This window comes from Sorex fumeus, unplaced genomic scaffold (assembly GCF_029834395.1).
Source record: "Sorex fumeus unplaced genomic scaffold, SorFum_2.1 ptg000042l, whole genome shotgun sequence".
Taxonomy (NCBI): Eukaryota; Metazoa; Chordata; class Mammalia; order Eulipotyphla; family Soricidae; genus Sorex; species Sorex fumeus.
The window spans coordinates 1,970,556-1,994,065 of record NW_026606099.1 but is presented as its reverse complement, the minus strand read 5'-3'; the positions used below and the strand labels follow the sequence as shown (position 1 = coordinate 1,994,065).

General features: G+C 41.1%; 1 pseudogene; it reads left to right on the top strand.

The window, feature by feature from the left end:
- Nucleotides 1-9,950: 9,950 nt before the first annotated feature.
- Nucleotides 9,951-10,854, top strand: LOC130029104 (olfactory receptor 6C2-like; annotated as a pseudogene).
- Nucleotides 10,855-23,510: the final 12,656 nt, after the last annotated feature.

Here is a 23,510-nt window from a genome sequence, read left to right as displayed (position 1 = left end):
GTATCATGAAATAAAGTGAGAATAGTAGGCGATTACTAGTAGTGTTTACAGAGCAAAGTACAGACTTTATTCTATGGAGGATAGCAAACTATTATTGCATTTTAATTGGTGTGGTACATTGACTATTTTTTATAAAATCTTTGAAGTTCTATGAAGGAAAATGTAGAGTGAGGGAAGAGAGAAAGCAGAGATTAGTTGAGAAATGATGGGGATTTTGTATAATGTGTTGATATTTATGCATTGTTGGATTGAAGATGCATGTTAATGTACTGTTTGGGAACGAGGAAAGGTAAACCAGTGTATTTCAAGTTATCTTCTTGAATACCTGGGTTTTAATATTGCTATTTGCTGAGAACAGGGAGAAAAAAGAAAAATAAAAAGAATGGCAAGTGGTAATCTAAATTTGTAACAAATGTCCCTTTAAAACTTGGCTAACATAAAGAGAGAAAGAGTAAGAGGGAAATTGTCTACAATAGAGGGAAAGGGAGGGGTGGGCTTGGGGGGAGGGGGGAAGGGAAGGATACTGGGGACATTGGTGGTAGAAAATATACACTTGTGGAGGGATGGGTGTTCAATCATTGTATGAAACTCAAACATGAAAGCTTTGTAGCTCAAGGTGATTCAATTAAAAAAATAAATAAAACTTGAAAGATAAATAAATAAATAATTTTTAAAAATTTTTAAAAAGATTGGTGAAACAGAGAATATTATTTTGTATATATTACATAAATATTTTACACTGTCACTGTCACTGTCCTCCCGTTGTTCATCAATTTTCTCGAGCGGGCCCAGTAACGTCTCCATCGGAGACTTTGTTGTTACTGTGTTTGGCATATCGAATACATCACAGGTAGCTTACCAGGCTCTGCCGTGCGGGCGAGATACTCTCGGTAGCTTGCTGGGCTATCCAAGAGGGGCGGGGGAATCGAACTCGGGCCGGCCATGTTGGCTGCGTGCAAGGCAAACACCCTACCGCTGTGCTATTGCTCCAGCCACATAGCTATAATATATTAAACAAATCTAACATACCTATCAGTTTATTTTATTTAGCATCTGTCTATATACGAATTTTAGAAACAATAAATTTACTTGGTATCTGAAATTCTAGTTAATCTGCTCTGGTTTTTTTTCTTATCCTCCCTAACCTATGTTTGATTTTTCTAGTTTCTTATAAAAACTTTGACTATCAAATTGTATTCATTTCTGTATATTTTCTTTCTTTTTAAAACATTTTTATTTATCATGTAAGATTACAAAGTTATTCATGATTGAGTTTCAGGCATACAATGTTTCAACACCAATCCCTTCACCTTCACAAATCCCTTCCACTAATGTTCCCTAGCCTAACGTTTTGTTTCCCATGCACCAGTCTGCTACTCTGAGAGACACTTTTTTCTTTATTTAAACAGCATGGTTTACTAAATTGTTTTAATACAGTTGTTATGAGTATGCATTCAATGTTTCAACACCAATCCCACCACCCTAGAAACCTTCCCTCCACCATGTCCCCATGTTACTGACCACTCCTCCCTCCACCCCCACACCTGGCTCCTTAGCAGGCACAGAATAATTTATTTTATAGTGTTTGTTACAACTAAATGGCTAATGGAATTATCAAAAATACTACAGTAAAATTTTTTGTGAAAATTATTATATCTGACCACGTGGTCATTAAGTCCTCTTAGGGTCTACTAAGCTGTTTGTTATTAGTTGAGTCTTCTGTGATTTTCTTTATTGAATTTATCTGGCTTCTATGTTATTTTCGAATCTAATTTGGTGTGATCCTCTGGTGGTGAGAAATGTACACCGGTGAAGGACTGGTGTTGGAACATATATGATTGAAACCCAATCGTGAGCAACTTTGTAACTGTGTATCTCAAGGTGATTTAATTTTTAAGACAATTACATTATAAAAATATTGGTGTATTCCTACTGGAATTTAAGTATTGTGGATATTGGAGATTTCACGTGCTGAGTGCATGGCTGTGAAAAAATGACTCCAGAAACTTTAGGATCTGTAAAACTGAGCCCATGAATTTATATGAAGGCAGCTTTGGGATGTGACTATGGTTGCCAGGAGTTCAGAAGTAGAAGCTGGGGGAAGGTTTCTCCCCTGCACTCAGAAGACCTGGGACTTATAAGACTGAAAATTTGGAATTTTGGTCAGATTTGTGTCCCTTCAGAGATTCGTGGAGAAGTAGCAGAGTTGGGTCATTGACATGGCAGAAGCTGTAAGGTGTTGGTGCGGCTACTGAGGGTTTGCAGGGCAGGAGTGCCTCAGATTTCTCAGCTGGGAGACTGGTATATCTATAAATTTTTGTGGCCTGGCTTGCATCTTTTCTGAGATTGAATCATGAATCTGTAAAGCTTAGTGATGGATGAGTTTACATGATAGTAGCTGTTGATTTTGTGACCTTTTAAAATCTGTTTTACAGTGGATAAAAGTTGATTGAATATACTTTTTATTATAATACTATAAAAATATTATTAAGAGGCATCCCCCGGACGCCGGGAGACAAAGCACATCTGAGCCTCTTTGCCTCTCCCTTTCCGCTGCCCAAGCCGCGCTGGTCTCTTCTCCCCACCCACTCAGGTCAGTTTTCCAGGCCACTTCTCGAACTTGGGACTTGGATTTCACCGTGCAAGCCCCAAGGCGTCCCCCGAACGCCAGAAGACAAAGCAGAACTGAGCCTCTCTGCCTCTCCCTTTCCACCGCCCAAGCCAAGCTGGTCTCTTCTCCCCACCCAGTCATTGCTCCCCGGACACAAATCAGGTATCTGTTAAGGGTGTGGCCACTTTAGAAGTGGGCGTGGCTTTAAAAAGTGTGCGAGGCCTAATTTTGGGTCGCAAGTAGTTTACTCAAACCAAGAAATCTAACCCCTACACCTACACAACAACATCAAGAAACAACACAAATCCCCGCCACAGGGAGACGACGAGGAAACAAGTCCAGAAGCCTCAGTGGGTGCTAGCCACCTTAGGGACCTCTCTGACAAGGAATTCAGATATGAAGTCATTAAGATGTTCAATCAACTCAATGAAACAGTCAGACAGATATCCGCTAAATTGAAAGAGGACATGAAAGAAACAATCAATCACTCAATCGACAAAATACAGGAAGAAATGAGAGCAGAAATTGGAAAGCTTCACACAGAAATGGCACGGATCAGAGATTCCATACATGAAATCAAAAACTCACTCTGTGCCCTCAAAAAGAGAATGACCACAGCTGAGGAAAGACTCAGTGAGCAGGAAGATCAGCTGAACCAAGCCAACAATGCAACAACAGTGGAAAAGGACCTCAAAATAGCTCTCCAGAGAATCAGAGTCCTAGGAGACAATTCCAAAGGAAACAACATTAGAATCATTGGACTACCAGAAGCTCAGGGAAACAATCCCAATGAAAAAACCATTGTTAAACAAATCATCGCTGAGAAATTCCCAGAGCTCCACAATACAGTCATTCAGATTCAAGAAGCCTGAAGGGTGCCAGCTAAAAGAGACCCTAACAGAAACACTCCAAGACATATTATAGTTAGAATGATCGATGCTGCCGATAGAGATCCAAAACTTCAAGCAGCAAGGGCAAAAAAGGAAATCACATACAAAGGAGCACCCCTTAGATTCACAGCAGACCTATCAGAGGAAACCCTCCAAGCCCGAAGGCAGTGGTGAGATAAAAGTGAAAAAACTCACTGAAATGAATGCTTTGCCAAGAATACTCTATCCGGCTAAACTCTCACTCAAACTCGAAGGAACGTACACTATTTTCTAGATAAACAGCAGCTCAGGAGCTTCATAGACTCAAAACCAAACCTAAAACAAGGGCTAAAGGGGCTACTATAAGACAAGACAAACCCTACAACCACAACATACCCTTACAAAAAGATGACACAAAATCCCATAACCATACTATCTCTCAATGTCAATGGTCTAAATTCACCATTTAAGAGACACAGAGTGGCAAAATGGATACAGAGACAGAACCCAACATTCTGCTGCCTACAAGAAACTCTTCTCAACACTCAGAGCAAACACAGACTCAAAGTCAAAGGATGGAAAACAATCCTGCAAGCAAACAGCTCCTGCAAAAAAGCTGGGGTGGCCATACTAGTATCCGACAACATTAATTTCACCTTGAAAAAGACTAGAAGGGACAGTGAAGGCTATTTTCTCTTCATCAAGGAATCTGTGCAACAGGAAAAAATCACACTCTTAAATGTATATGCACCTAATGAGGGAATAGCTAAATATTTAAAACAACAGCTAACAGATTTTAAGGAGGACATTGCAAGCAACACAATAGTACTTGGAGACTTCAACATCACCCAATCACCTCTGGAAAGATCAACAAAAAAAAAACGAGCAAGAAATTTGAAAGAAGAAATGGAAGAGAGAAGAAGATAAGGATTTGAAAGAAGAAATAGAAGAGAGAGGGCTTATAGACCTATCCAGGACTTTACACCCCAAAAAGAAAGAATACACATTCTTCTCCAGTGCACATGAAATATTTTCCAAAATAGACCATCCGCTAGGACACAAAACATATCTCAAGAGATTCAGGAAGATAGAAATAGTATCAGCCATCTTTCAGACCATGATACACTGAGGATAGAAGTGAATCACACACAGACACGGAGAACCAAATCAAACACCTGGAAATTAAACAACTCAATGCTGAACAACGAGTGGGTCAGGAAGGAAGTCAAGGATGAAATCAAAAGATACCTGGAAACAAATGAGAATCAAGACACGAGCTACCAGAACCTATGGGATGCAGCGAAAGCCATATTAAGGGGAAAATTTATAGCTCTGCAAGCATATCTTAGATCTGTAGAAAGGATGCCCATAAACAACTTGACCTCACAACTCAAGACCTTAGAAAAGGATCAACAGAAAGAGTCTAAATCGGGCAGAAGGAAAGAGGTCATAAAACTTAGAGCAGAAATCAATGATATGGAAACCAAAGAAACAATCCGAAAGATCAATGAAACCAAGAGCTGGTTCTTTGAGAAAATAAATAAGATAGATAAACCACTAGCAACACTCATAAAGAAACAGAGAGAGAGAACCCTAATAAACCGTATCAGAAATGAGAAGGGGGATATCACAACAGAAACCAAAAAATTCAAAAGATCATCAGAGGCTACTTTGAAAGTCTGTATGCCACGAAACAAGAGAATCTAGAAAAAATGGACAAATTCCTGGACTCCTATAATCTCCCAAAGCTGAATCAAGAAGATCTAGAGTATCTGAACAGACCGATTAACATCAACGAAATCGAAACTGTAATCAAAAGTTTTCCCAAAAACAAAAGCCCAGGTCCAGATGGATTCACCAGCGAATTTTTCCAAACATTTAAAAAGGACCTACTGCCAGTCCTTCTCAAGCTTTTCCAGGAAATTGAAAAAACGGAAACTCTTCCAAACAGTTTCTATGAATCCCATATCTCTCTAATAAGGTAAAGGTAAAGGCCCTCCCGTTGATCGTTGATTTGCTCGAGCGGGCCCAGTAACGTCTCCATTGGAGACTTTGTTGTTACTGTGTTTGGCATATCGAATACTCTCGGTAGCTTGCCGGGCACTCCGAGAGGGGCGGAGGAATTGAACTCGGGTCGGCCACGTTGGCCGCTTGTAAGGCGAACGCCCTACCGCTGTGCTATCTCTCTAATACCAAAACGAAATAAAGACACCACGAGAAAAGAAAACTACAGGCCGATATCCATGATGAACACAGATGCAAAGATTCTCAACAAAATACTAGCAAATAGAAATCAACTACTCATCAAAAAGATCATACACCAGACCAAGTAGGATTCATCCCAGGGATGCAAGGCTAGTTTAACACTCGGAAATCAGTCAACATAATCCACCATATCAACAAAAGAAAAGATAAAAATCATATGATCATATCAATAGATGCAGAGAAAGCATTTGACAAGATCCAGCACCCATTTATGATGAAAACCATAGTCAAAATTGGGATAGAGGGGACTTTCCTCAATATAGTTAAAGCCATTTACCACAAGCCTACAGCAAGCATCGTCCTCAGTGGTGAAAAACTGAGAGCCTTCCCTCTAAGATCAGGGACGAGACAAGGATGTCCACTCTCTCCAATACTGTTCATTATAGTACTGGAAGTACTTGCAATAGCGATTGGGCAAGAAAAAGATATTAGGGGCATCCAGGTAGGAAAGGAAGAAATCAAGCTCTCACTATTCGCAGATGATATGATACTATACTTAGAGAATCCTAAAACCTCTACCAAGAAACTTCTAAAAACAATAGGCTTGTATAATAAAGTTCACAAAGTCACAAATCACAAATCATCCTTTTATTTGTCGATTGCCTCGAGCAGGCCCCAGTAACGTCTCCTTCATCCTAGCCCTGAGATTATATTCAAGGCTCTTTAGGAGAATGAGACCCATCGTTGTTACGGTATTTGGCATATTGGGTACGCCACGGGGAGTTTGCCAGACTCTGCCGTGTGGGCAGGCTACATTCGGTAGCCTGCCAGTTTCTCCAAAGTAGGAATGACATAAGATGTCATAATAAGCTAGGTTTTATAGTCTCTGGGTCTTGGCCGTTGATGGGATTACACGGCACCAGGGGTCCAGTTGGTGGGTGTGACCCCCGCCTACTGGAATTTGGAGGATCTGGGTGGAGGATGCTCGGCCCCAATCCCAGTAGTCTTGGAGATCTTGGCCCCGGAACCCGCGTGGCTTTGTCCCTCTGCCAGTACCTTCATGTGTGCGGAAAGTGGTCTCAGAATGGTAGTGACTGGTCCTGGAGGTCTTCAGCTGCCAGAGCTCTGGTCGGGGCAGGGAGGAAAGCTCAAACCACTCCCCCCCAGGGGCCCCGGTGAGGACGGCCAGGCGCGGGGGCAGGAGACTGCACTGTTCTCTTCCGGGAGCTGGTTTTTATAGTCTCTGAGTCTTGGCCGTTGATGGGATTACACGGCGCCAGGGGGCCAGTTGGTGGGTGTGACCCCCGCCTACTGGAATTTGGAGGATCTGGGTGGAGGATGCTCGGCCCCAATCCGAGTAGGCTTGGAGATCTTGGCCCCGGAACCCGCGTGGCTTTGTCCCTCTGCCAGTACCTTCATGTGTGCGGAGAGTGGTCTCAGCATGGTGGTGGCTGGTCCTGGAGGTCTTCAGCTGCCAGAGCCCTGGTCGGGGCGGGGAGGAAAGCTCATAGTAAAGTTGCAGGCTATAAAATCAATACAGAAAAGTTCATGGCTTTCCTATATGAAAATAGTGAAAGAGAAGAAAGTGACATGAAGAAAACAATCCAGTTTACAATTGTGCCCCAGAAAATCAAGTACCTAGGAAATCACCTTAACTAAGGAAGTAAAGGACCTGTACAAAGAAAACTACAAAACGCTACTTCAGAAAATAAAAGAGGATACGAAGAAATGGAAAAATATCTCCTGTTCATGGATAGAGAGAATTAACATTGTCAAAATGGCAATACTTCCCAAAGCACTGTATAAAGTCAACGCAATCCCTATTAGGATATCCATGACATTCTTCAAAGAAGTGGAGCAAACACTCCTGAAATTTATATGGAATAATAAGCCCCCACGAAAAGCTAAAGCAATTCTTGGGAAAAAGAAAATGAGAGGAATCAACCTCCCTAACTTCAAACTCTACTACAAAGCAGTAATAATTAAAACAGCATGGTTCTGGAACAAAGGCAGAGCTGTAGACCAGTGGAACAGGGTTGAATATACTGACATCTCCCCTCAAGCATACAAGCATCTAATCTTTGATAAGGGGGCAAGAAAAGTAAAGTGGAGCAGGGAAAGCCTCTTTAACAAATTGTGCTGGCAAAACTGGATGGCTACATGCAAAAAAATGGGCTCAGATATCTGCCTAACTCCATGTACAAAAGTAAGATCTAAGTGGATTAAAGACCTCACCATCAGACGGGAATCCATAAGGTACATTGAGGAAAAAGCAAAACCCTCCATGACGTAGAAGCTAATGGTGTCTTCAAAGATGTCACACCACTGGCTAAGCAAGTGAAAACAGAGATAGACAAATGGAACTATCTTAAACTAAGAAGCTTCTGCACCTCAAAAGAAACTGGCCAAAATACAAAGACAGTCTACAGAATGGGAAAGGATAGTTGCCAAATACACATCCAATAAGGGGTTAATGTCAAGGATATACAAAGTACTGGTTGAACTCCACAAAAAGAAAACATTCACCCCATCAAAAAATGGGGAGATGAAATGAATAGAAACTTTCACAAAGAAGAAATCCGAATGGCTAAAAGGCACATGAGAAAATGCTCCACATCATTAATCATCAGGGAGATGCAGATCAAAACCACAATGAGATATCATTTCACACCACAGACACTGGCCCATATCCACAAGAACAAAAGCAACCGGTGCTGGCAAGGATGTGGTGAGAAAGGGACATTCCTTCACTGTTGGTGGGAATGCCGACTGCTTCAGCCCTTTTGGAAAACAGTATTGACGATTCTCAAAAAATTAGAAATTGAGCTCCGATTTGATCCATCAATGCCACTCCTGGGAATATATCCCAGATAGGCAAAAAAGTATAGTCGAAGTGACAACTGCAATTGTCTGTTCATTGTAGCATTCATTGTAGGACACCCTGCGCCTGGCTTTCCCCGCCGGGGCCCCTTGGAGGGGAGAGGGTTGAGTTTTCCTCCCTGTCCCGACCATGGCCCTGGCAGCCGAAGACCTTCAGAACCAGCCACCACCATGCTGAGACCACTCTCCACACATATGAAGGTACTGGCAGAGGAACAAAGGCATGCGGGTCCCAGGGCTGAGATCTCCAAGCCTACTAGGATCGGGGCTGAGCATCCTCCACCCAGATCCTCCGAATTCCAGTAGACGGGGGTCACACTCACCAACTGAACCCCCCAACGCCGTGTAATCCCATCAATGGCCAAGACTCAGAGATTATAAAACCCAGCTCCCAGAACCGCGCTGCCTCGAATGCGACATCTTATTATGACATCTTATTATCTCATTCCTACTTTGGAGAAACTGGCAGGCTACCGAATGTAGCCTGCCCACATGGCAGAATCTGGCAAACTCCCCGTGGCGTACATAATATGCCAAATACCAGTAACAATGTTGGGTCTCATTCTCCTAAAGAGCCTTGAATATAGCACTTTCTTAAAAATCTCAGGGCTAGGATGAAGGAGACGTTACTGGGGCCTGCTTGAGGCAATTGACGAATAACAGGATGGTCGTGATTCGTGATTCGTGTAGCACTTTTTACAATAGCCAGAATCTGGTAAAAACCTGAGTGCCTGAGAACAGATGACTGGTTAAAGAAACTTTGGTACCCCAAAGCAAACAACAAGTGGTATCTGTTAAGCCATTTTTTCCTTAATCTGATGATTAACTTATTTAAGTTTTACATAGCTCTCTGATGTAGTATTCTTAACTTCAATATTAGAAAATAAGGAGCCTAAATTTGTTAAAAAAATATGTTTAAATTATTCATGTAGTAGATGACAGTTGAATTGATTGAATACTAACTATGAATGAATGAATACTGACTATGAATGAATACTAACTTCCCTATTAATGGCCATTAACTTGAGGGCATTATTATTTTTTTATATTTAGAATGGTTTATTAAAACAATATATGGGTTTTTTAATTTTTATTAGTGAAACACCATGAGGTACAGTTTTAGACTTACAAATTTTTGTGTTTTGGTTTTAGTTATACAATGATCAAAGGGAGGGCATTGTTTTATGAAAAGAACAATTCATTATTTCAGAAAGAAAGAGCAATTTTTATAAAATTTTACAGAAAGAATAGTGTGCATATGAGTGGGTTTAATTGTTATTTGTAAGTTAGTATTTGATTATCTAATCTTTTGACATTACTTCTCAGATGCAAGGTCTGTGACTTTTATGTGAAGATCAAAGAATGCCATGAAGTCGGTGATTTGAAACCATTCCTCTGTCACAACATTCATTATATTGGGATTGACAAATGGCCCACAACTAGAGATTGTGGATTTCATCTTTCTGTTTATCACATATTTGTTAAGTGTTCTTGGGAATCTGACCATAATAGTTCCAATCTTGGTGGATGTTCATTTAAAAACATCTATGTATCTTTTTCTTCAAAATTTCTCTTTCTTAGAACTCTCATTCACTACTGCCTGTGTCCCCACATACCTATACATCATTCTAAGTGATGACAAGACCATGTCCATCAAGGTCTGTTTCAGTCAAGTCTTTCATATTGTCCTCTTTGTAGCTACAGAATTTTTCCTCTTGACTCTGATGTCCTATGATTGCTGTGTGGCCATCTGCAAACCCCTGCATTATGTGACCATCATGAACAGCAGAGTATGCAGGATTCTCATCATCTGTTGTTGGATATCTGGTTTGTTGATTATTTCCCCACCCTTTGGCGTGAGCCTTCGTCTGGAGTTCTGTGGTTCTGTTATTGGCCATTTTCTGTGTGATGGTTCTCCATTGCTGAAGAATTGCTATTCAGATACTTGGTTCGTAGAGCAGTTGGTTATAGTCCGTGCTGTACTGACTTTCATTATGACCTTGTGTGTGTGGCTGTATCATACATCTGCATCATCAGGATGATTCTCAAACTGCCCTCTGTTCAGCCAAGGAAGAAATCTTTCTCTAAGTGTTCTTCTCACATGATTGTGGTTTCTCTCAGCTATATAGCTGCATTTTTATGTATATCAAACCTTCAGCTAAGGATGAAAAAGGCAGTTTCTTTGCTCACTACAACCGTTGCCCCTTTATTTATACCCTGAGAAATAAGCAAATAAAACTATCTTTTTATGACTCTCTGAAAAGATTTATATCTCATTCAAAAAAGTAGCAGTACAGAATATTGGGAATTAAAAATAAAGAATTCAAAATAAAGTATAAGAATTTTTTTTTAATTTTTATAAGTGAAACACCATGAGGTACAGTTGTAGACTTACAAATTTTTGTGCTTGGGTTTCAGTTATACAATGATCAAATACCCATCCCTCCACCAGTGCCCATTCTCCACCACCACCAGTCCCAGTATCCCTCCCACTCCCATCCCCCCATTCCACCCTACCACTGTGGCAGGGCATTCCCCTTCGTTTCTCTCTCCTTTTGAGTACTGTGGTTTGCAAAAGAGACACTGAGTGGAAATCTTGTTCAGACTACAGTCTACTCTCATCACACATGTCCCATCCTGAGAAGAACCTCCCAACACACTTTATTTGGTGCTCCCTTCTCTATCTGAACTGCCTTTTCCCCTAGCGTGTGCGGCTGTCCTCAAAGCCATGGAGTAATCCTTCTGGTACTTATGTCGGGTATTCTTGGGTGTTAGTCTCCTATTTGGTTACTTTATGTTCCCCAGATTAATTCATTCTTTCTAAGTCTATCCCTCTCTTTCTGACTCATTTCACTTAGCATGATACTTTCCATGTAGTACCACTTGTATGTAAATTTCATAACTTCATCCTTTCTGACAGCTACATAGTATTCCATTGCGTAGATGTACCAAAGCTTCTTTAACCAGTCATCTGTTCTTGGGCACTCAGGTTTTTTCCAGATTCTACCTATTGTAAACAGTGCTGCAATGAACAGACAACTGCAGATGTCACTTCGACTATACTTTTTTGCCTCTCCGGGGTATATTCCCAGGAGTGGAATTGCTGGGTCAAATGAAAGCTCAGTTTCTAGCTTTTTGAGAATCGTCCATACTGCTTTCCAGAAGGGCTGAAGCAGTCGACATTCCCACCAGCAGTGAAGGAGAGTCCCTTTCTCGCCACATCCACGCCAGCACCGGTTGCTTTTATTCTTTTGAATGTGAGCCAGTCTCTGTGGTGTGAAATGATATCTCATTGTTGTTTTGATTTGCATCTCCCTGAAGATTAATGATGTAGAGCATTTTCTCATGTGTCTTTTAGCCATTCAGATTTCATCTTTGATGAAGTTTCTGTTTATTTCGTAGCCCCATTTTCTGATAGGGTTGGATGTTTTCTTCTTGTGGAGTTCAACCAGTACTTTGTATATCCTTGATATCAACCCCTTTTCGGATGTGTATTTGGCGAATATCCTTTCCCATTCTGTGGACTGTCTGTATTTTGGTCACTGTTTCTTTGGAGGTGCAGAAGCTTCTTAGTTTAAGATAGTCCCATTTGTCTATCTCTGTTTTCACTTGCTTAGCCAGTGGTGTGACATCTTTGAAGACACCATTTGCTTCAATGTCATGGAGGGTTTTGCCAACTTTGTCTTCAATGTACCTTATGGATTCTGGTCTGATGTTTAGGTCTTTAATACATTTTGATCTTACTTTTGTACATGGTGTTAGGCAGTTATCTGAGCCCATTTTTTTTTTTGCATGTAGCCATCCAGTTTTGCCAGCGCCATTTGTTAAAAAGGCTTTCCTTACTCCACTTCACATTTCATGCTCCTTTATCAAAGATTAGGTGATCATATGTTTGGGGGGAGATGTCAGTATATTCAACTCTGTTCCATTGGGCTGCTGTTCTACTTTTGTTCCAGTACCATGCTGTTTTAATTATTACTGCTTTGTAGTAGAGTTTGAAGTTAGGGAGGTTGATTCCTCCCATTTTCTTTTTCCCAAGAATTGCTCTAGCTATACGTGGGGCTTATTGTTGCATATAAATTTCAGGAGTGTTTGCTCCAGTTCTTTGAAAAATGTCATGAGTATCCTAATAGGGATCGCATTGAATTTGTACAGTGCTTTGGGAAGTATTGCCATTTTGACAATGTTAATCCTCCCGATCCATGAACTGAGGATATTTTTCCATTTCCTTGTGTCTTCTTTTATTTCCTGCAGCAGTGTTTTAAAGTTTTCTTTGTACGGTTCTTTACTTCTTTAACTAAGCTAATTCCTAGGTAGTTGAGTTTCTGGGGCACAGTTGTGAATGGGATTGTTTTCTTCATGTCGTTTTCTTCTCTCTCACTATTTGCATATAGGAAAGCCAGGGACTTTTGAGTATTGATTTTATAGCTTGCAACTTTACTATACAGATCTATTGTTTCTAGCAGTTTCTTGATAGAGGTTTTAGGGTTCTCTACGTATAGTATCATATCATCTGCGAATAGTGAGAGCTTGATTTCTTCCTTTCCTACTTGGATGCTCTTAATCTCTTGTTCATGTCTAATCGCTATTGCAAGTACTTCCAGTACCATATTGAACAGTAGTGGAGAGAGTGGGCATCCTTGTCTTGTCCCTGATCTTAAGGGGATGGCTCTTAGTTTTTCCCCATTGAGGATGCTGCTTGCTGTAGACTTGTGGCAGATGGCTTTAACTATATTGAGGAAAGTCCACTGTATCCCCAATTTTTTGAGGGTTTTCATCATAAACGGGTGCTGGATCTTATCAAATACTTTCTCTGCATCTATTGATATGATCATATGGTTTTTATCTTTTGTTTTATTGATATGATGGATTATGTTGATTGATTTCCGAATGTTAAACCATTCTTGCATCCCCGGGATGAATACCACTTGGTCATGGTGTATGATCTTTTTGATGAGTTGTTGAATTCTATTTGCTAGTATATTGTTGAGAATCTTTGCATCCGTGTTCATATAGGCCTGTAGTTTTCTTTTTTGTGGTGTCTTTGTTTCCTTTTGGTATTAGGGAGATATGGGCTTCATAGAAACTGTTTGGGAGGATTTCTTTTTTTCAATTTCCTGGAAAAGCTTGAGAAGAACTGGTAATAGGTCTTCTTAAATGTTTGGGAAAATTCGCTAGTGAATCCATCTGGACCTGGGCTTTTGTTTTTGGGAAGACTTTTGATTACAGTTTCAATTTCCTTAATGTGAATAGGTCTATTCAGGTATGCTAGATCTTCTTGATTCAGCTTCAGGAGATTATAGGAATCCAGGAATTTATCCATTTCTTCTAGGTTCTCTTGTTTTGTGGCATACAGACTTTCAAAGTAGCCTCTGATGATCTTTTGAATTTCTTTGGTTTCTTTGTGATATCCCCATTCTCATTTCTTATTCTGTTTATTAGGGTTCTCTCTCTCTGTTTCTTTGTGAGTGTTGCTAATGGTATATATATCTTATTTATTTTCTCAAAGAACCAACTCTTAGTTTCATTGATCTTTCGGATTGTTTCTTTGGTTTCCATGTCCTTGATTTCTGCTCTCAGTTTTTTGATCTCTTTCCTTCTGCCTAATTTGGGCTCCTTCTTTTGATCCTTTTCTAGGATCTTGAGCTGTGAAGTCAAGTTGTTTATGTGCATCCTTTCTTCCATCTTGAGGTATGCTTGCAGAGCTATAAATTTTCCCCTTAATTCCAACTTTAGCTGCATTCCATAAGTTCTGGTAGCTCATGTCTTCATTCTAATTTGTTTCCAGGTATCTTTTGACTTCGTCCTTGACTTCCTTCCTGATCTATTCGTTGTTCAGCATTGAGTTGTTTAATTTCCAGGTGTTTGATTTGGTTCTCCGTGTCTGTGTGTGATTCATTTCTATTCTCAGTGCATCATGGTCTGAAAAGATTGTTGGTAGTATTTCTATCTTCCTGATTCTACTGAAGTATGTGTTGTGGCCTAGCACATGGTCTATTTTGGAAAATGTTCCATGCACACTGGAGAAGAATGTGTATTCTGTCTTTTTGGGGTGTGAAGCCCTGTACATGTCTGTAAGTCCTTTCTATTCTATTTCTTCTTTCAAAGCCAATGTTTCCTTGCTGAGTTTTGTTCTTGTTGATCTATTCAGAGGTGATAGGGCGATGTTGAAGTCTCCAGCTACTATTGTGTTGCTAGCAATGTCCTCCTTGAAATCTTTTAGCAGTTGTTTCAAGTATTTAGCTGTTCCCTCATTAGGTGCGTATACATTTAAGAGTGTGATTTCTTCCTGTTGTATGTATCCCTTGATGAAGTGAAAGTGGCCTTTGCTGTCCCTTCTAATCTTTTTCAATGTGAAATTAATGTTGTCGGATACTAGTATGTCCACCCCAGCTTTTATGAGGGAGTTGTTTGCTTGCAGGATTGTTTTCCATCCTTTTACTTTGAGTCTGTTTTTGCTCTGATTGTTCAGATGAGTTTCTTGTAGGCAGCAGAATGTTGGTTTCTGTTTCTGGATCCATTTTGCCACTCTGTGTCTCTTGATTGGTGCATTTAGGCCTTTGACATTAAGGGAGATTATTGTCATGGTATTTTGTGCCATGTTTCTGTAGGGGCTGGTTGTGTTTCTAAGTGTTTTCCTTCTTATCCTACAGGATTCCCTTTAACCCTTCTTTTAGTTTTGGTTTTGAGTCTATGAAGTTCCTGAGCAGTTGTTTATCTACAAAATGTGTATAGTTCCATCAAGTTTGAGTGAGAGTTTAGCTGGATAAAGTATTCTTGGTGAGACATTCATTTCATTGAGTTTTTTCACTATATCCCACCATTTCCTTCAGGCTTGGAGGGTTTCCTCAATAGGTCTGCTGTAAATCTAAGGGGTGCTCCTTTGAACATGATTTCTTTCTTTGACCTTGCTGCTTGTAGTATTGTGTCTCTGTCCACAGCATCCATCGTTCTGACTATGATATGCCTTGGAGTGTTTTTATTAGGGTCTCTTTTTGCCCTTCTGGCTCCTTGGATCTGTATGTCCGCATTCTTTAACTGGGAACTTTTCGGCAATGATTTCTTTGACTATGACTTTTTCATTGGGATTGCCTTCCTCCCTTCTGGTGCTCCAATGATTCTAATGTTGTTCCTCTTGGCATCATCCCCTAGGTCTCTGATTCTCCTAAGAGCCATTTTGAGATCTTTTTCCATTGCTTGTTTTTCCCTATGGGATTTCTGTTGCTTATCTTCAAGCTCACTGATCCTCTCTTCAGCTGCACTTATCCTATTGCTAAGAGCACTTACTGAGTTTTTCATTACATCTACTGAGTCCTTTATCTGTGACACTTCTTTCTGTAGCTTTTTTGTTTCTGCTTTCATTTCTTCCTGTATTTTCTTGACTAATCTTTCTATTATTTCTTTCACTTCTACTTTTAGTTTTCTGGCTATCTCTTCCATTGATTCTTTGAGTAGGTCCTTAACATCCTCTGCATTTCGTCCCGGAGTTCTTTATCGGAGAGAACATATTTGTATGCGACCCCGGTTGAGGGTTCGGGAATCTTTTCTTTGTCTGCACCTTGTAGTGGAGATTTGCGTTGTTTCTTCACGTTGTTTTGTTTGTCTAGTAGTAAAACTCTGGAATTCACCAGCACTGTCCACTCTTATTGTGTGAAAGGGTTCTGGATAAGGCTGGTCGCTGGTGGACACCCTTCTCTCTTTCTAGGGTCTGAGCATCTTTTCTGGCATTTTTTCTCTGGCTTATGACAGGCATCTAGTGAAGGGTTGTAGGTGTTCTATACAGCTTCTATTGCCTATTGGTCTTTTGTTAGACTTGGAGTAGGCCAGTGGGTTATTATTGTATTGTAGTGTAGGTGGCCGGAATTTTTTCCCACAGAATTAGATGGCAAGGGCTGCGGTGAGGGTCCAGAGTGCTGGGGGTGGGAAATATAACTACAGCTGCATAAGCATAAGGAGAAGGTCATGCCCACTTTTGGGGAGGCAACACCCACTTGCAACGGAGACCATGCCCCTACAGTAATGACCACGCCCCCAGCCAGTATAGATGCTAGTCCACAGACCTGTTGTGGGGGGCAGCGATTACATGGACCTGCGCTCCCTGGGGAAGCAGCTCGAGCTGCTGGAGGGGCCCCTTCCCCGGGGCGGCGGGGGCGGCTGGGTTTCTGGGTCCCGAGTTGAGTTGTGGTGGGGGGTGGGCGCCAAAAGTATAAGAATTTTAAGGCAGAGTGAGTGAGCAAGATTACATTCTGACTACATTTAATGTAGCATGTTGTCATAATGTTATTGCTTTATTATTTCTGTTGTTTCAAATCTCTAACTGTTCTTAGCATGTAAATAAAGATTTGTCATCAGTGTGTATTCTATAGGAAAAGATTATATCCATGGTTCAGTTCTATTCTCAGTTTCAGGCACTTTAGGGGTTTTGGAAATGTGCCTTCAGATTAAGGGGAGCTAATGTACTTTGAGAGAGTTGAAAAGAATGACTAAGACTGATGAAGGAAACAATCCTACAGATGGACATTTCTGTGCTCCCTTGAAACTGTTATTTTCCTTGAAACTTCAATCCAATCAATTTTTCACTCTTCTACAATGTTCATTAGATTCTCATGTGGATAGACAGACATGTCATTGAGTTTTCTTTCAATGCAACTTGTTTCAAGTGTTTTCTCTTTTCAAGGCTATTAATACTTAATTTTCAAGAAAGGTAAAGCTTTCGTATTTTAGAGATCCCTCTCAACGAAAATAGGCTTATTAGTATAAAAGTGAAATGCAATAATATTCCTTGTCCCTTCTATCTTGACGCATTTGAAATGAAGATAAAACAAAGTGGTAAAAGCACCATCAAGTGTAACTTTATAGCCTTTATAGTTACAGATTTACCCTTCCTCTGGAAATTGTTTTAAGAGTATTTAGAAAATTAGCACTTTAGCACTGTCCTCCTGTTGTTCATCAATTTGCTAGAGCGGGCACCAGTAATGTCTCCATTGCAAGACTTGTTGTTACTGTTTTCGGCATATTGAATATGTCATGGGGAGCTTGCCAGGCTGTGCTGTGTGGGCAGGATTCTCTCGGTAGCTTGCCGGGCTCCCTGAGAGGGACAGAGAAATCGAACCCAGGTTGACTGTGTGCAAGGCAAATGCCCTACCCACTGTGCTATCACTCCAGCTCAGTCTATTCTATACACCATAGAATAATTAGAGGCACCAGTAAACTAAGACCTCCATACCCACTCCTCACACAAGCTCAAAGAACCACATGCCAACCAGTGTGAGGGCAACCCTGGTGTGACATCAGCTCAGTGACATCAGCCCTCGTGTGACATAAACCGTGGTGTGACACAAAACCCAGTATGACATCAACCCAGTGCGATATCAACCCTGGTGTGACATTAACCGAGTGTGATACAAAACCCAGTGTGATATCAACCAGTGTGAAGGGAACCCCAATGTGATATCAACCCAGTATGATACCAAGTCTGGTGTGACATCAACCTAGCGTGACATCAACCTTGATGTGACATCAACCCAGTGTGACACAAAACCCAATGTGACATTAATCCAGTGTGACACTAACCTTGATATGACATAAACCGAGTGTGATATCGACCAGTGTGACATCAACCCAGTGTGACATCAACCCTGGTGTGACATCAACTCAGTGTGACATCAGCCCAGTGTGATATTAACCCACTGTGACATTAACCCTGCTGTGATATCAACCCAGTGTGACATCAACTCTGGTGTGACATCAACCAAGTGTGACACAAAACCCAATGTGACATTAACCCAGTGTGACATCAACCTTAGTGTGACATCAACCCAGTATGACACAAAACCCAATGTGAGATTAACCCAGTGTGACATCAAACCCAGTGTGATGTCGTCACCTTTCCAGTCACTGGTGTGATACTACCCTAAAGCCAAAGATTATCCCGAGGTTCCAGAGTGGACAGGGAGACTGAACATATTGGGCTGTATACAGGCCCTGTCCTTTCCTTAGTAATAAACTAAGAAAGAGACACAGATTGTGGCAGACCTCTTGGAACATTTGTATGACTGGTAGCAGGAGCCATCTTTTCCCTTCAGCAGACAAAGAACAGAGCACACAGGACTTTGGTTCTATGGTGAAAAGAATTAGCTCGGTTATCTAAGCAAAAGAAAAGATATTTTCACATTCCTCAATAAAATACACAGAGAAAACACCTAAACAGATCCAGATAATGAAGAATAATAACACATTCAGTACGCAGCTGAATTTTAAGGAGCAAGGCCTGAGAGACAGGCTGGGAAACCCATCAAAAGACAGAGCACCAGTGAGTGACCCCAGAAGTTAGTGACAAAAAAGGGTCTTTTAGGGCATTACTGGATTCTGTCCTCAGTGGTCTGTGGCAAATACCACAGCACTTTAATCCTCCTCTAGAAGACGCAAGAACAGCCTCTGAAGACCACAGAATCTCCAACACCTGATTCAAAGACAGAAACTGAATCACAAGAACAAAAGATGGAGTGAAGAGTGCCCAAGGCCTTGAGACCAGAGACAGTGCAGGGGCTAAGGTGCTTGCTTTGCCTGCAGCTGATCCCCATTTCCATCACCAGTACCAATATGGGTCCCCAAGTACCATCAGGGGATACATCTGAGCACAGAGCCAGGAAGAGGCCCTGAGAACTGTCCAGTGTGTCCAAACCACCCTCTGTCCCCACAGCAAAACAAAACTCAGATCCCAGACCCAAAGCCTCTGTTACTTCTGTATGTCCCCCCCTCACATCTGAGAAGGGGATTACTCCCAGGTGCCTGGAAGTACTCAGGAGAGGGATAGTAAAATCTCATGAGAAGGTTCCTGCCCAGGCAAAGGTTTGAGGCCCAAACCAGGGATGGAATTCAGTTCAGCCACAGTTTACAGAAGAGCTGATCAGTTTGATTCACTTCCTGTAGCCTCAGTTTCCTCATTCTCTGCCCTGAGGCTTCCTGAGACATGAATGACATCATCCTCCCAAGATCCCTTTATTCCCAGACAGTAATAAACTCTACCTTCACTCACCCTTAATTTTCTAGGAACCTGACAAAAACTGACTGCCCCAAATTTTCTCTCCTTTTCTCCTTTCTTATCATTCAGTGCAAAACTATAGTTTCCTGTTTATTTTTCTAATGATTTAGTTTACTTGTAAATACAAGGTGACTAAAACTAGGTTATTACTTTCATTAAGTAACACTTCTCCATTCTTTATAAAAATGGCAAAGGATTCACAGCTGATTCATTCAGAAATTTCTGAAGGGTAATCAAGTCTACCACAAAGTGTAAATCATCTGTCACTGGAATACAACTACCAGCTGAATTTCTTCCTTGGGTTCTGAGGGCTTTGGGGCTACTGATCAGAAGTATATGCAACACTGCATAACCAACAAAGTCAGTTGGGTTGATAGACTGTAAAAGGCCAAGAATTTGGCCATGAAGGAAGGATGGGAGAAGAGAGACAAGAGGAAATGTGAGGAGATGACAGAGGAACAAGGAAGAGGAACATGAAGCTTGGGTGCAAAAAGACAAGAAAAATAGAAAAGAGCTTTTCAGGAGTCACAGCACTGTGGTAAGTTACAGTGACAGAAGGGAGCTGGAGTTAAGGGCCCAGAAACGCTGTGCAGCATTTTATCTACTCCCCCTTTCCACGAGACGAAAGACCTGTATTACAGTTAATAACTTCTCTGAAGACCACATTTTGTTCTCCAGGAAAACCAAGAGCAAGAAGGAATTTGGCATCTGTTGTAGAGAAGGGGGTCCAATATTCACTTGGGATGACATTCAGAACTCACAAGGCCTTTCACTCTCCCGCTGTGACTGTGGCCACGTGAGTAACTGTATCATATCTCACGTGATCTCTACAACGAGGACTGGCTGGAAATGCTGCCCTTACAAATGAAGATGCCTGGGGTTACCTAGCCTCAGTAAGCCTGAACAGCGAACACAGAGTAGCACCAGGATTCACAACCAGCTCAGTCCCACGATTTGTTTTTTGCTTTTAATTTTAAAAAAAAAACATTAAGATAATATAGCTATAAAATCACATTAGTCACTTGGAAATGGCTAACTGTGGCATTGAATACATTCACACTATTTGTGACTGTCACCACTAACTAGTCACAGGATCGTTGCTTCATTCAAAGGAAATCCTATTCCCGTTAGCCAGTTCAAACTTATTCCTCCTGCATGCTAAGCCCTGGAAATTGCTAGTCTGTTTTCTGTCAGTATGGATTAACCTACTCTTGGTATTCGTATGCTGATTTAGAAAATTATGTTTAAAAAACATAAAAGTCATTGGGTTAAATGTCAACTTGCTGGTAAAAATGGGGGCCAGTGAATCCTATAGCTGGTAAAATGATTTGTAGTAACTGGATATAACTGGATATTTCATTTGTCCTAGCTTTGTAAGGTTGGTGGATTAAAAACTGTTTCAAATCCTTCAATACATTCCCCTGACATGTTATATGATTCTTTTCTTCTCCCCTCTAATTCTGCTATGTTGATGATTTGATTTGACCATAAGAAAGTGTTAGAAGTGAAGATGCAAGTGCTAAGAAACCAGCATTGAAAGCTTACTCTCTCTTTTGGAAACATGCTGTAGGAGAAACCAGATGTAATGTGAAAATTTTAGAATACGCTAAAGTAGTGAGGAAGCCCAGATTCACTCCATGGGGAGATCACAGATACTTGTTTCACCTTATTTCATCAAGCTCTCTCAGCCTTGGTGCCAGACACAGCACTGAAGAAGCCACCTTAGATAAATAGCTCACTCAATCTTTCTTCTCATGCCAACCTCAGTTATTGTCTGATTAAGCTAAACAATATACTCAAGTCTGTCATCGTGATCTATTCAACCTTTTAAATTATCACTTGATCACTTGATCACCTGACATCCCATTACTCATCAACTTGCTCGAGCAGGCACCAGTAACGTATCCATTCATCCCTGTCGCATGCTTATGTAGCCCAATGGCGTCTGCTCATTCTAGGAAAACGAACAGCCTCAAACCAATTGTTCAGGGTCTTGATGAAGAAGTCTGACCATCTCATATGGGGCGGCCACGCGATCTTTTGACGTCCCATGGAATCCAGTCAGTAATGGCTCTAGCCCAGCAGTTGTCTCCAAATCTCATTACGAATCGAGCCCATCTGATTTTCGACACTTTGGCAAATGAGACAGCATCCCTGATTCTTGACCGTCGACAGTCAAGATTTTCATTTTGAATAGCTATATTAAAATATCTTAAAAATGTAGATTTACACCATCCCGCTCTATTACCCTAATTAAACTTTTAGAATTCCTAGAGCCCATGGCTGTGATATCTCATACTTTATGCAACTGATATACCATATATATATATATATATATTGGCACACAAGGCTCAATTTATAACAATATGTTAGTAGTCTCATACAGGGGTGTAATCATTCCATGGAGAGATATAATTATTTTAACACACTTTCCTCTAAAATTCCTTTTTGCATCATTTCTAGTCAATTATTAATAACAGGCACGGTCACGGTCCTCCCATTGTTCATCAATTTGCTTGAGCAGGCCCAGTAACATCTCCATCACGAGACTTGTTGTTACTGTGTTTGGCATATTGAATACGTCACGGGTAGCTTGCCAGGCTCTGCCGTGCTGGCGAGATACTCTTGGTAGCTTGCCGGGATCTCCAAGAGGGGCGGAGGAATTGAACTTGGGTCGGCCATGTTGGCCGCTTGTAAGGCAAACGCCCTACCACTGTGCTATCGCTCCAGCCCCAATAACAAGCAATAAAAAGTAAATCATTTATCATGCTCTCTGCCCCAAGGGACCCAGGACTGCCACCTGAAAACCTCCATAACTCAACTGCCACCATGCTCAAGGCCATTCCCACACACACTCAGGCCAAGTCTCACCATAAGTGAAGTCTGACAAAACCCAGGTTTGTGGAACTTTGTGACTCAGGACTCTGGGTTCAACGGGACTGGGAGTGGAGATCCTCTGCCCGTTTTCCCTTGTCTCCGGTGACCCAGAGGTCACACCCATAAGCCACCTCTTTCCAGCGACAAATAATCTTGTCATTAGCCACCCTCCAGGTAACACGGCTTTCTCTCCTGGAAGGGAGCAACATTACACCTGCCACAGCCATGCCACCAGACCCTGTGCCAGCCTGTTTTATTTCACATCCCAGAGGGGGACCGGTGAGAGCCCTCCCACCCCCAAGGGACCCAGCCCTGAAAGCTGAAAACCTCCAGTCCATTGAAAATAATTGAATCTTTAAATAAAGTGATAAGAAAAATAACTGGCGCCGGAGCAATAGTACAGCAGGGAGGGCATTTGCGTTGCACACAGCCGACCCAGGTTCAATCCTTGGCATCCCATATGGTTTCCTGAGCACCTCCAGGACTAATTCCTGAGTGAGGAGCCAGAAGTAACATCTGAGCATCTCTGGGCATGATTCAAAAATAAATAAATAAATAAATAAATAAAAATAACTGGAGGATGTTTCCATAAAGGCCCAGTATAAATTTATTAAGAAGTTATAGGTTTTTTCAGACTCCCAGGTATATTTTATTAACACAGTTATTAATCCCCTAAACATTTATACAATAATTTTAAAAATCTTTTTTTTTGGTCTGGAAGGGCATCTACTCAGTGAGTTTTACTACTTGATCCACATCCCTGGCCTCTAAATTCCACTTTTGTATGACTCCAATTCAGTATGAAATTCAATTTATATTTCAAAGTAATAACAATAATATGGAACAAATAACAAAAGTTACGTGAATGTGATCTCTCTCACAAAGTTCTCTTTTCTTGATAGTATTTTCAGGGTACAGTTGCAGTTTAAAACCACAGAAAGTTAAAATGTAGACACTTTTATGACTTCAATTTGAAACCATATTAAAAATAATGCATTATTTTACTTTACATTCCAGAATTGTT